Here is a 13,053-nt window from a genome sequence, read left to right as displayed (position 1 = left end):
TAACACTATATAGACATAAATTAGAGAGAGAGTGGCAAAGGAAGATAGCAAGATAGATAATAGTGAGATAGAGATATATAGTGTATTATATTTCTTCATTTTCCTTCTAGATAGGCTGACAGTACAATGGAAAGAAATTTAGAAAATTACTTCAGGAAGGACTATTGTGATTTAGCACAGATTGATAAATAATACCTAAAATCAGGAGATAAAGAATAGTTAACACATCTGGGTCTGAATTCTATTGCCTCTACTTACACCTCTGTCACCTAGACACAATAACTTCTCTGAAACGTCGTCTCCTGACTGGCCCAAGAGAGATAAAAGAAATCTACCAATACAGCTGCTGGAAAGAATAAAGAGATGGCACATGTAAAATATTTAGGCTAACTCCTGGCACAGAGTAAGTAATCAATAAATGCTAGCTGATGTTGGTCCTCCCCTGTGATGATACTTTCCAAATTGCATTTAGAAAAATTCAAAGATGGAAATGCTCTGGTGGTGAGAGCTCTCTCCTTTTTGCTTTGGGCTCTGTTTTTTCCAAGATTCCCCACAATTATATCTACTAATCTCCTTGACTGACAATTCCTTGAAACAGGAAGTACTTAAGCCCTATCTTGAAGGGATTGTAGCATTAGGTTATCCCCAACATGAAAAAGTGGCATCCCATTATTCTCAGCAAACTAACACACAAACAGAAAACCAAACACGCCATGTTCTCATTCATAAGTGGAAATTGAACAAGGAGAATACATGGACACAGGGAGGGGAACATCACACACCAGGTCCTGTTGTGGGGTTGCAGACAAGGGGAGGGAGAGCATTAGAACAAATACCTAATGCATCTGGGGCTTAAAACCTAGATGACGGGTTGATAGGTGCAGCAAACCACCGTGGCACATGTGTACCTACGTAACAAACCTGCACATTCTACCCATGTATCCTGGAACTTAAAATAACAAAGAACAATTTTTTTCCAAAGAAAAAGTGACATTGCCAGGCTTTCTTCTGATTTTCAACCTGTTCATTACTTTTTGATGCCCATTCATTTAATTATAGGGCACTTTTGCCTGTCCTCCTGCGACTACATCATAGAAATTTACCCAGAGTCACATCATTGTACTTCTGATTCCATGTTCCACTTCTAGAAATCTCTCCCAGGAGTGTAATTCCTTGACCATGGTACCAAGTCTCTGAGATTGTCTTCACTCTCTCCCAGTGTTCCCTGGCTGTAAGGGTTTAGCCCTACTATACTTGGAAAGTCCATGAATGACCATGCTCTACTCACCTGTGCTCAATCTCCATCCTGCCACCTCTATGAACCGGGACTGCCCACAGGTGAATACAATTTTGAATGTTCACTGTTCTCCAAACAATGCATATAGTTAGCACAGCAAATTCCAATCTGAGGATTTTAGTTCAGTACCCTCTTGCAGACCTAACGCACACAGAAAAATAAGGAGTTAAGGTAAAATTATTTCAGCAACAAGTACAGATGAATCAGAACAGTTTGTTTTTCAACTTTGCTTATACAAGATTCATCATGCATTATATGATTCTACCACTCCAAGTTTAACACCTCATCAGCTAAATATCTACACAGAAGATCTGTCCTGCCTCAGTCTAACTAGCATGTCATTCTGAATACTATCTTACTAGCAGCGCTCTCTCTATTCCCTGAAGTGTAGTGTTCTGAAGCAGGTCAGAGAAATGGTTGTGGCAGTGAGGCAGGGATTGTATAGTAACATGTAAGTGCTGAGTCAGGACTAGGAGTTTAGCTACATAGAGTAAGTCCTAATGTTATCTGAGATAGATGTTCAGAGACCAAGCTGAGTGAGGTCAGAGAATCTCCCAACAACAGAAAGATAATTTTCTATCCACTCCTTACACAACCATCTATGGAACTTTCTAAAACGCAGACACCTTGGCCCTAATCTCAGATATTCAGAATCTGTAACTCTGTCAAGGAGGCAGGAAATGATTGCCAGGTTCTGATTTAAAAAGAAAGTCAGTCTGTTGCCCATACAAAATCGTCAATATCATTGCACTACAGATTGAATATTCATTATAGGGCAGAAACGATCCTAAATGTTCATGGAAAAAATTAAAGCTTGCCCAAAATTGTGCAACAACCCAAGGTCAAAGCTGAGATTCTAAAAATGAAACTCCAAAATACAAAGCCATTTTCAATTCCTACTCTACACTACTTTTCAGTGTTTCTGGCTCTTGGCTGCTGTTGCCATTTACACAATTTAATCTTTGGGATCTGGCCAGGTGCACTGGCTCATGCCTATAATCCCAGCACTTTGTGAGACTGAGGTAGGCGGATCACTCGAGGTCAAGTGTCAGGGGAACCAGCCCCCAATAATCAATGTAGGTTCTTTTCTATTTCACTAAGTGTCAGCCGGTCTGAGAAATAAAGGGAAAGAGTACAAAAGAGAGAAATTTTAAAGCTGGGTGTGTGGGGCAGACATCACATGTCAGCAGGTTCTGTGCTGCCCCCTGAATCATAAAACCAGCAAGTTTTTATTAGTGATTTTCAAAGGGGAGGGAGTGTAGGAATAGGGTGTGGGTCACAGACATCACATGCTTCAAGGGCAACGAAATATCACAAGACAAATGGGCAGGGCAAGGTCACAAGGTCAGGGAGAAACAAGAATCACTAATGAACTTCCATGTCCCACTGTGCACGCATTGTCATTGATAAACATCTTAATAGGGTTCAAGAGCAGAGAACCGGTGTGACTAGAATTCGCCAGGCTGGAATTTCCTAATCCTAGCAAGCCTGGGGGCACTGCAGGAGACCACAGTGTGTTTCCTCCCTTCTCTGCAATTGCATAAGGCAGACACCCCTAAAGTGGCCATTTTAGGGGCCCCCAGGAATGCATTCTTTTCCCGGGGCTGTTAATTATTAATACACCTTACTGGGGAAAGAATTCAGCGATATTTATCTTACCCGTTTTCGGTAATAAGAGATATATGGCTCTGTCCTGCCCGGCCTACAGGCAGCCAGACTTTAAGGTTGTCTCCCTTGTTCCCTGAAAATTGCTGTGATCCTGTTCTTAAGGTGCCCAGATTTCATATTGTTCAAACACACATGCTTTATGAACAATTTGTGCAGTTAACGCAATCATCACTGGGTCCTGAGGCGACATACATCTTCATCTTATGTAGATGACAGGATTAAGAGATTAAAGACAGGCATAGGAAATTATGAGCATTGATTGGGGAAGTGATAAATGTCCATGAAATCTTCACAATTTATGTTCAGAGATTGCAGTAAAGACAGGCGTAAGAAATTATAAAAGCATTAATTTGTAGAACTAACAAACGTCCATGAAATCATCACAATTTATATTCTTCTGTCATGGCTTCAGCAGGTCCCTCGGTTTGGGGTCCCTGACTTCCTGCTACAGTCAAAAGTTCGAGGTCAGCCTGGCCAATGTGGAGAAACCCCATCTGTACTAAAAATACAAAAATTAGCCAGGCGTGGTGGCATGAACCTGTAGTCTCAGCTACTTTGGAGGCTGAGGCAGGAGAAACACTTGAACCCCGGAGGCAGAGGTTGCAGTGAGTCGAGATTGCACCATTGCACTTCAGCTTGGGTGACAGAGTGAGATTCTATGGGGCAAAAAAAACATCTTTGGGACCTTAGAATCAAAACAATTCAGCAGAAGGCTCAGCTCAGCCATTTCTCCAAAAGTACTTGGCCTAAACATAACCAAGACAGTAGACAAAGAGTATTAGATCACGAACCTATTCAATTCTTTCTCCATGTCAGCTTGCAGTAGAGAAATAGACTCAACATGAAAAATTAGTCCAGTGCTGCTTTCCCAATAGGATGCTGACATTTCCCCATATTTCCTATAACATTCTTATAGCAGCCACATAAAACACTAGAACAAAATGTTCTGAAGCTCAAACTAGCTAGGTTTGCTGACATTGTGTTACTGTGTATGCATATGAGCGTGTGTGTGTGTGTGTGTGTGTGTGTGTGTATTATAAAGGTATTTTTTAACCTAAAGCAAATTTAAATCCATAAAATCAAGGCAATGCACCACAAAGAGCTAAAATTGGAAGTAGAATTTGCCATAATCATCATCTTCAGAATTCTCCAGCATGGAATAGATTGTTTATTAGTTTGTTTAGATGAAAAACAAATTCTATCTGAGCAGGCACTAGAGAAAGAGGCTCAGCTACTTATAGTGTGGCTACTCTCAGATTTCAAGGGCCCTAAATACATGCACAACCTAAGCAGAGAAAAATTCATCACCATTACTGCTCCAACCCACTAATATGCATCATGTAAATTGGAAGGTAATCTGGACTTTTTCTCCAGCCATTAATGGGATAAACACATGTGCTGAATTGCCCGAAGAGACGAATGAATGTAGAGCATAAGCAATGTTAGAACACTTTTGTCCCAAATTTATCCTGCCCTGTGTATCCATCCACTCCTGAAGTGAGATGTCAAGACAAACATATCAATCTGTCTTGGAAGCAGCAGCCAGCAGCACTGTGAGCATCCAGTAGTCTAATCTGTTCAACTTGACCATGAAACAAAGCCGCTGGGGCTTCTCCCAGTTCCATGTCCTAAGCCTGTCTCCTCTCTGTTAGTGATCACATTTCCCCCATCTGTGAAATCGATAAAAACTGTCATTTTGTTCTGCAAGGATGAGATGATGATTAATTATTTACTGTCTGTCAAAGGAGCATCAACTGCTCTGGGGAAAATATCCAAAACTGTTATGAATAGTAATATACAGAAATGTGCCCTCCTGCTGTTTTCTTTCTTGGCCAATTGGCAGCTACTAAAAGATTAAGGGCTTCAGAAAATATTGCCCCAAAGTCCCAGCATTCCAAAAATGTACAGTCAGAGCACAAAATATTTCATCTGGTTTTTGGTGTGAATACAAATTCTCTTATTCTCTTTCTCTCTGAAAGACCCAATTCATGATGGATCCTTTGTCTCTAGAAATAGAACATCCCAAAGTGTGTCAAGCAGTTATTTAGGCACAGTTTTTAGAAATCATAGAGAAACCATTTAATAGCTTGAGAGTGTTTATTAAACTTCCCACCATTAGTAAGCTTAGATTCTCATGGGCATAGAATGCTTCAGGAGAGTAAGTTGGAGACAGGAGTATGTCCCATGACTACTAAATGACCTCTCCCCTCTTTTACGGTCTGACACCTGCTGTATTAGTGTGATACACAGTGTGGAAGGTTCACAGGGCTTAGACAGAGGCTGTTTGAACATGCTTTATGTGTGACCACAGACTCCTAAAGACACACTGCCTTGCCTACTCAATTCATGTTTAAATCTGGGTTTCTTTTTAAGAAAAGTTTAGGTTCACAGGAAAACTGAGCACAAAGTATAGAGTCCCCATATACCCCTGTCCTTACCTGCCCCCTGCCCTCCCACACACACACAGTATTCCTCACTATCAACATCTCCACCAGAGTAGTACATTTGTTACGGTCAGTGAACCTACATTGATGTCATTATATCCAAAGTCTATCATTAACATTAGGTTTCACTCTCGATCTTATACATTCTATATGTTTAGACAACTGTATAATGACATGTACTCCCCAATGTAGTATGAGAATACTTTCACTGCCCTAAATATCCCCTACAAAGAAATCTCCCTATTCATCCTCACTAACCCCTGCCAACCACTGATTGTTTTCATGTCTCTAGGGCTTTGCCTTTTCCAGAACATCTTGTAGTTGGAGTTATACAGTATGTAGTTTTGCAGATTGACTTCTCCTGAAGTGAGATGTCAAGTAACATGCTTTTAATGTTCTTCTATTTCTTTTCATGACCTGATAGTTTATTTCTTTTTAGTGCTGAGTAATATTCCATTACTAGATGTCCCACATTTATTATTCACTTACTGAAGAACATTTTGGTTGCTTCCAAATTTTGGCAATTATGAATAAAACTACTATAAACATCCATGTGAGGGTTTTGGGTGGACATGAGTTTTAACTTATAAGTACCAAGAAGTGTTATTGCTGGATTCTATGGTAAGATTATGTTAAGAAACTGCCACACTGTCTTCTAAAGTACCCCTCATTTCTTTTTTTATCTGGGGGAAAATTGTCTTGGGGCTCCAAATTTCTCCTGTTTATGACACCATTATACTCAAAGAATGCCTCTAAACAGAAGTTGGCCTCTGGCTGGGACACTTCTAATATGGTTTGGCTCTGTCTCCACCCAAATCTCATGCCAAAATGTAATTCCCAATGTTGAGGGAGAAACCTGCTGGGAGATGGATTATGAGGGTGGATTTCCCCCTTGCTGTTTCTCATGATAGTGAGTTCTCATGAGATCTGGTTTTTCTCCGTGGTTCTCTCTCCTGCTCCGCCAAGTGAAGAAGGTGCTTGCTTTCCCTTCGCCCTTCTGCCATGATTGTAAGTTTCCTGAGGCCTCCGAAGCATGCTTTCTGTACAGCCTGTGGAATTGTGAGTCAATTAAACCTCCTTTCTTTGTAAATTATCCAGTCTCAGCTAGTTCTTTATAGTAGTGTGAGAACAGACTAATACAACTTCCAATTCCTTCCTTCCTTCTCCCATCTCTGAGCAAGGCCTCTGGAAGAAGATGCCAGCAATGAACCATGCACCACTAATTAGGTGGTCAAAAATCACATCCAAAAGCTTCCATCATGTCAAGAAGCAGTCACATCCCAATCACAGTTCAGTCTGTGTGTTGTATTTACTGGCAGGAGTTTTTCCTATACCCAAACTAATGTTTCAGGTTAAGATTTGCAAAAATTCTTCATCTATTTGCCTGTTGGGTTGTCAGGTAACTCACCCATTAGTGGCTGGTTATCGTCCATCAAGCTCTTCAGGATTTTCTCAGTTTGAGAAACACATTGCTATCATCAGCTACATTGAAGGGTCTGGAGCTAGAAAAAATCTCTAGTTCACTATCTATAGATGCAAGCCTCCATATGTTCACAATTCTTAATTGAATAAATAAATGGATGAACAGAGTCACTCTCCATCACCACCCACAACACACAGACATGGATATGTCTTCCCTTTAGAGTGGATATGAAACTAGGCCTCATAAAACTTAGAAACTAGGCCTCATATAGAAAAAATTAACACCAGGTGGCTCTGGATAGGGTCCCACCCTGCCTCGATAAGGACCCACCCTGATAGGGTCCCACCCTGCCAATTCCGGGAAACAACCTCATGGGGTCCCACCCTGCCAATTCCGGGGGTCCCACCCTGCCTCGAAGTTCCCGGAATCAACAACTCCAGGAAAAAAAAACCTCATAAGGTCCTGCTCTAACCAATTAGCATAAGACACCTTGCTCAGGCCATAGCTAGACCCAATCATTTTGCGCCTTAAGCTTTGTTTGAATTTCGCGCCATAAGCTGTGTTTGAACTTGTGTTTGCCTATATAAACAGCCTGTAACAAGCAGTCGGGGTCCCAGGGCCAACTTAGAGCTTGGGACCCTAGCGCGCTAGTAATAAATAACTCTCTGCTGTGAATCTCGTGTCGGTGATCCTTCGCGGCAACCCCTGCCCAGGAGGGAATCGACAGTTCGGTTCCAACAGATACACATGCATTCTCTTATGCACTCCAAGAAGCTCCACTGAGACTGACAGGCTCACAAACAAGGACAAAGTAACAAATCATTGTCACTTAGAACTGCCCAAGATTCTGTTAAACATATATAATTGCCAGAAAATGTCAACATGTTAATTCCACAGTCTAGAGAGATAAAGTAGTAAACCTGAGAATGTTCAAAGTAATAACACACTGTAGGTTATAGAGTCCACATCATAATTAGATGGCCTCTGATTATCCATGAATAAAGCAAGCTATAACTCTGGAAATCAGGACGAGTAAACTTCAATTCTTTGGTTGGCCTGGATTGTGAAAATGTAAGGTACAATTGTATTTGATGAGAATTGTTTTGAGAACTATCTTGTTAACATAAGTTAAAAAGTCCTGTGTTAAAATTGCACTTGTGAATAACATCTAGAAGATTACAGCACATGGCATCAGTCAGGGGCCTAACAGTAACCATTAGGCACAAACTAGGCATTGATGAGAGCTCAATAATGAGTTGCTATGTACAGCCTAGAGCAGAGTGCAGTAGCCGAAGGTATAGCGGAGCCATTACCACTCACAAGCCAAAAGGTGCACAGGAAAGGGGAGGTTACTGGGATCCAAAGAGAGTTGTCTGTAAAGAGGTTGCAGGACGGAAGTCCGTGACTTCCAGAAACAAAAAGCAGTCAACCTATGGCAGTAGGTCAGCGAGGAAGCTGGGGGGATAAACACTCACCTCCAATCTTCAATACCCTGCCACTGCTTCTCCTGGTAGAGCCTAAAGGATGACAGAGAGCAATGTGGCCTGTGATACAGAGGTTAGCCATAAGGATCTATTGTCTCAAATAAGTTGAAATCTACATGCTCTGTTTCTTATGAGCATGATCAAAGCTCCTCGCCTTCATATTCAACTGCTTAACTAACCTTTTGGTTTAATCACAAAGGAATGTAACTTTTAACCATAAAGTTTTTAATAACCACAAACCTTATGAAACATTTGTTATAGAAAGCCACTCTCAACCATGTAAATAAAAAATGTTTGTTTTCAGAAGTTAAAGTTACACACGTAATTTATAAGTGTGCTCACCAGCATCACTCTTATAATCAATCCATCCCTCTGTAAATGAACTCATCCTTCTTGTGAATTCTCTTTTAAGCAGGGGGTTTTCTGGCTGGCTAACTTCTCTAGCTGTAGAAAGAAAAAAATATCCATCTCACCTCTAAATTGATCTAAATATATCACAAAGTTAATTTGCTTTTTCATACCAGAGAATCTTATATCCTGATTAGAGAGTTTGTCCTCCGATAATTATGTAAGTCGTGGTCATAATTACTGGACCTTGAAATAGAGAAAATTCTACATTACCAAGATTTTATACACTATATTGTTTCTAACTTAAAATCACCCAAATAAAAATGACTCCAGACCTTTGCAGAATATTCAAAGCAATTACCTGGGGCTGGGGAAACAACAGGAAAATCTGTATGTATATCTGTTCAAAACTTATCTGCAGGTAGGAAATGTCAGTGAAGGGAAGAAGCAAAGATCCCAAGTGTTCAGTGTGTACTGCTGTTCTCTCTGCACTTGACCCTTGGGTCTTACATTAGCCCTATGATACTAGGACTCTGGAAAATTAACTTAATAACACTCCTTAATATATATTCATCCAGGACATTTTGAAAATTTTCTAGGCCTCGAGACAACCCAACCAGCTGTTATTGGAATCAAGCATCTGTTTTTACACTTTAATTTTTTTAATGCTATTTGCTTTGTATACTTATATGCAACAAAATAAAAAAGAATTTATTCTACTAAGTAGTGTAGCTAAGCAGGCAGCTGTGGGTCAGTTCTAGAACCTTTTCTACGAGACTTGCCCCGAGCTTTGATGTCATTCTCCAATGTCTCCTGAATCCAGGGCCTGTATCCTAAGTATTTAGGAAGAAGCTGATGGGGGGGAGGTTACCAATGCATTTGCCCAAAGTCAGCCTGAAACTTCATTTTTCTTCCTCCAGCCTCACCTGCACCTGATCCTGTACAAGCTGCTCCAGTCCCTTCTAGGTAGCCAATACTAAACACCAGTCTGTTTTCCTTTTGCTCATAGAATTACATATACACATGCACATTTACATATACCTAGGGAAGGAAAATTGTTTTACAAAAATTATTTTCATATTATTTTCTCTACATCTATCATTTTGCACATAGAAATCTCTTTTTTCTCAAGAGAGTTGACAGATCTAACTAATTCTTTGGTCACATATACATATTTGATGCATTTAATCTTAAATTCTACCCCACCTAATAATATTGCCATTCTGTCTCTTTGTTCGCCTTTGTCTGGCTTCTCTTTTTAAACTTTCTTCATAACTTTCAGTGTTTCATTACTGACTATATCTGGGTTTTTTTTTTTAAGTCTCTCAGTTTCAATTTTTCAATAAGAGAATTTGGCCAAGTCACGTTTAACATAACTTTTATTTACTTTGTTTTATTCCTTACATCCTACTGTTTAGTACTGTTTTACTTTGTTGTTGCTTCTTTAATATTGCTTACACTATTTTTTTTGCTTGCTTTTGATTTTGCTATTTATTCCTTCTTTTCCTTGGACTTAATATGAAATTCTGTAGTTTTCCATTCTATGAGTATTTACTTTCTCTTTTCCAACTTCTTACATCTCATTTATCTCTTTTTATATGAAACCAAAATAACAACTGTTTTCCTGACTGAGATGTGTTAATTCCCCATGATGATGATGATGATGAGGATGATGATGATGATGAGGATGATGATGGTGGTGGTGGTGGTGGTGGTGTTTTTTTCTTCCTAGGTAAGAAAAAAGCCTCTGAGAGACTGTTCTTTCTCTGTTCTCTCTCTTAGTGATGAACTCTGTAGAATGCGCCTCCATCCTAAGTTTTGGTGAACATTCAGTAACTGCAGTTTTTCCTTTCTGCATGTCCCTTCTGCTTCAACAATTTGTATTTAGCACTTAAAACATGCATTCCTTCTTATCACTACTATTTTAATATTTAATATTTATAAATATATAATATATAAATAATAATATATATATTATATATTATATTATAATTAATTATATTATAATGTATATAATTTATAAATACATATAATTTATAAATATAATATTTAATATTTATAAATATTTTGTATCCCCTTGGTTATATATTTTAGGTACATTTTATACATTTTAAAGTTTATTGCTTGCTTGCTATTCTTTTTTCGATTTATAGTCACCTATGTGGAAGTTTCTTATTTTTTTTTTTTTTTTTGAGACAAGGTATTCCTCTGTTACCCAGGCTGCATTGTACAGCACAGTCAAGGCTCACTGCATCCCGAACTTCCCAGGCCCACGTGATCCTCCCACCTCAGCCTCCCAAGTAACTGGGACCACAGGCATGTGCCACCACTCCCAGGCTGGAGTTTCCTTCTGATGAAAGATTTATTTTTTTTTTATCTTTCCCATTTGGGGTATATACATGACATATTTTCTGAATTCTCACAAATCATGCATACCTTTCTTTTCCTTTAGCAGATGAATTATATCCACATTCCCAGCTTATAGCCCTTTCTTCCTACTGGTCTACAGCCAGTTAGTCCACCATCTCTTTGCTTCCAGAATTCAAATCCCATTTTTCTTCCATTGTAAGTACGTTATTATTATTTTTTGTTTTGCCTCTTTGGAAACTTGCCAGATTTTCTCTTTGCATCTTTTACCTTCTCAAAAATTTTATCAGCCTATTCTTCACATTTCTTAACTTTTTCTATTATCTTTTACATTTTCCTGAATTTCTTCTAATGACATAGTAAGGACTATCCCAAACTAAAATTTTTTTAAATTTTAAATTATTTTTTACTTATCCTATTCTTTCAGCATGTTGCCACACTCTTTCTGTTCTCTTCTTCTGACACTTCTTAAATGAGAAATGTGCAACTAATGTCTGATGTCTGCACATTCATCCACTGTCCAGTTCATGGTAAGTGCATACTGTTTCTCATGTACTCTTACAGGGGCTGGGGATTCGGTCATACATTTTAGAAAGACAAAAATGCTTGCCCTTATGAAATTTGCTGTCTTCATTTTATTATCCGCCATTCACTCTTCTATCTACTGAAATCTGCTTCCATCCCTCTCCCCAAACAGGGCTAATCTAGCAAAGATAGAGAATGAACTGCAATTACCAAACTCATGCCTAAGGTTTCAGTGGCATTTAACACTTTTCTTAATGTCTTCTTTCAACATGTCCCTTTTTAATTGTATGTATTTAAGGTATACAGCATGGTGTTTTATATACATACGCAGCATAAATTTCCATCGTCACTTTGGGGGGGTGTGTGTGTGTGGTAAGAGCACCTAAAATTTACTGTCACAGCAAATTTTCAATATGCAATACAATATTATTAACTACATTCTTCATGTTGTTCATTTGTACCTATCAGGATGCTTTCCATTTCAAACAAAGAAAAACTTGAATAAAATTGTTCTAAATAATAACAACATATAAGTCAATGTGAATGAAATTTCCAGACAAGGCAGAGGTCAGAGCTGATTGGATTAGGCAGCTTGTCCAAGGACCTGGTTTCTTTCCTTCTATCTGCATCTCTGGTGTCAGTTTTATCCTATACTGTAACAGTTCCAAGTTTCACATTAACATGTCACACCTTTTAGAATGAACAGATTGTCTTTCAGAAGATATTTTTCCCCAGAAACCTCCATCCAGCAAATTTCCCATCATGTCCAATTAAATTCAATTAGATCTTTTGCCCATCCCAAAAATGCCATATTACTTAGGCTTGGGTTATTTGAATTAATCATTATGGCAGTGGTATAAGGTTAGTCTGAATGGCTATATAAACCATGGCTCATCCCTAGATCTAAGTTTGAGACAGATTCCTACGGAATCTCGGCAACATAACGGGAAGATATATGGACACCCAGACAAAAACCTGGGCACAGTTAGGAACGGGAAAGGGGGAAATTATTGCTCAGCTGACCATGGACAAAGGCCAATCATTATTACCCTCTCTCTCTCAGTTTCCTTCTTGACCACGAAGTAAACGTTGTGGCTTTCTAGAGTTCCATGTACAGCAGTTTTGGGTATTCTCATCCACTACTCCATGGCTTTCACTACCAGCTCTATGATGGACATTCTCAAATCTGTATCTGCAATTTCAGTTTCTGCCCTAGAATGAAATACATATTTCTAATTATAAGACAATTATCTTGGCTCATCAGTACTTAGGACTTAACTTGTTCTATACCTGCATCAACATCATCAGTAATCCAAGAGAGAAGCCTAAGAATAACCTTTTACTAATGATCATCCTTTCTGTTGGTAATCCTTTCTCCAAAACTGGGGAGCTTCTTATTCTCTGCACCAAGTATTTGAAACTTCTTTCTCAATGTGCATCTTGTCTATCCTCATGTTACAGTCATTCCAGCACCTGAGACTTTCATCAAGAGTACAT

This window comes from Macaca mulatta, chromosome 8 (genome assembly GCF_049350105.2).
Source record: "Macaca mulatta isolate MMU2019108-1 chromosome 8, T2T-MMU8v2.0, whole genome shotgun sequence".
NCBI lineage: Eukaryota > Metazoa > Chordata > Mammalia > Primates > Cercopithecidae > Macaca > Macaca mulatta.
Note: the sequence above shows the minus strand (reverse complement) of the source record.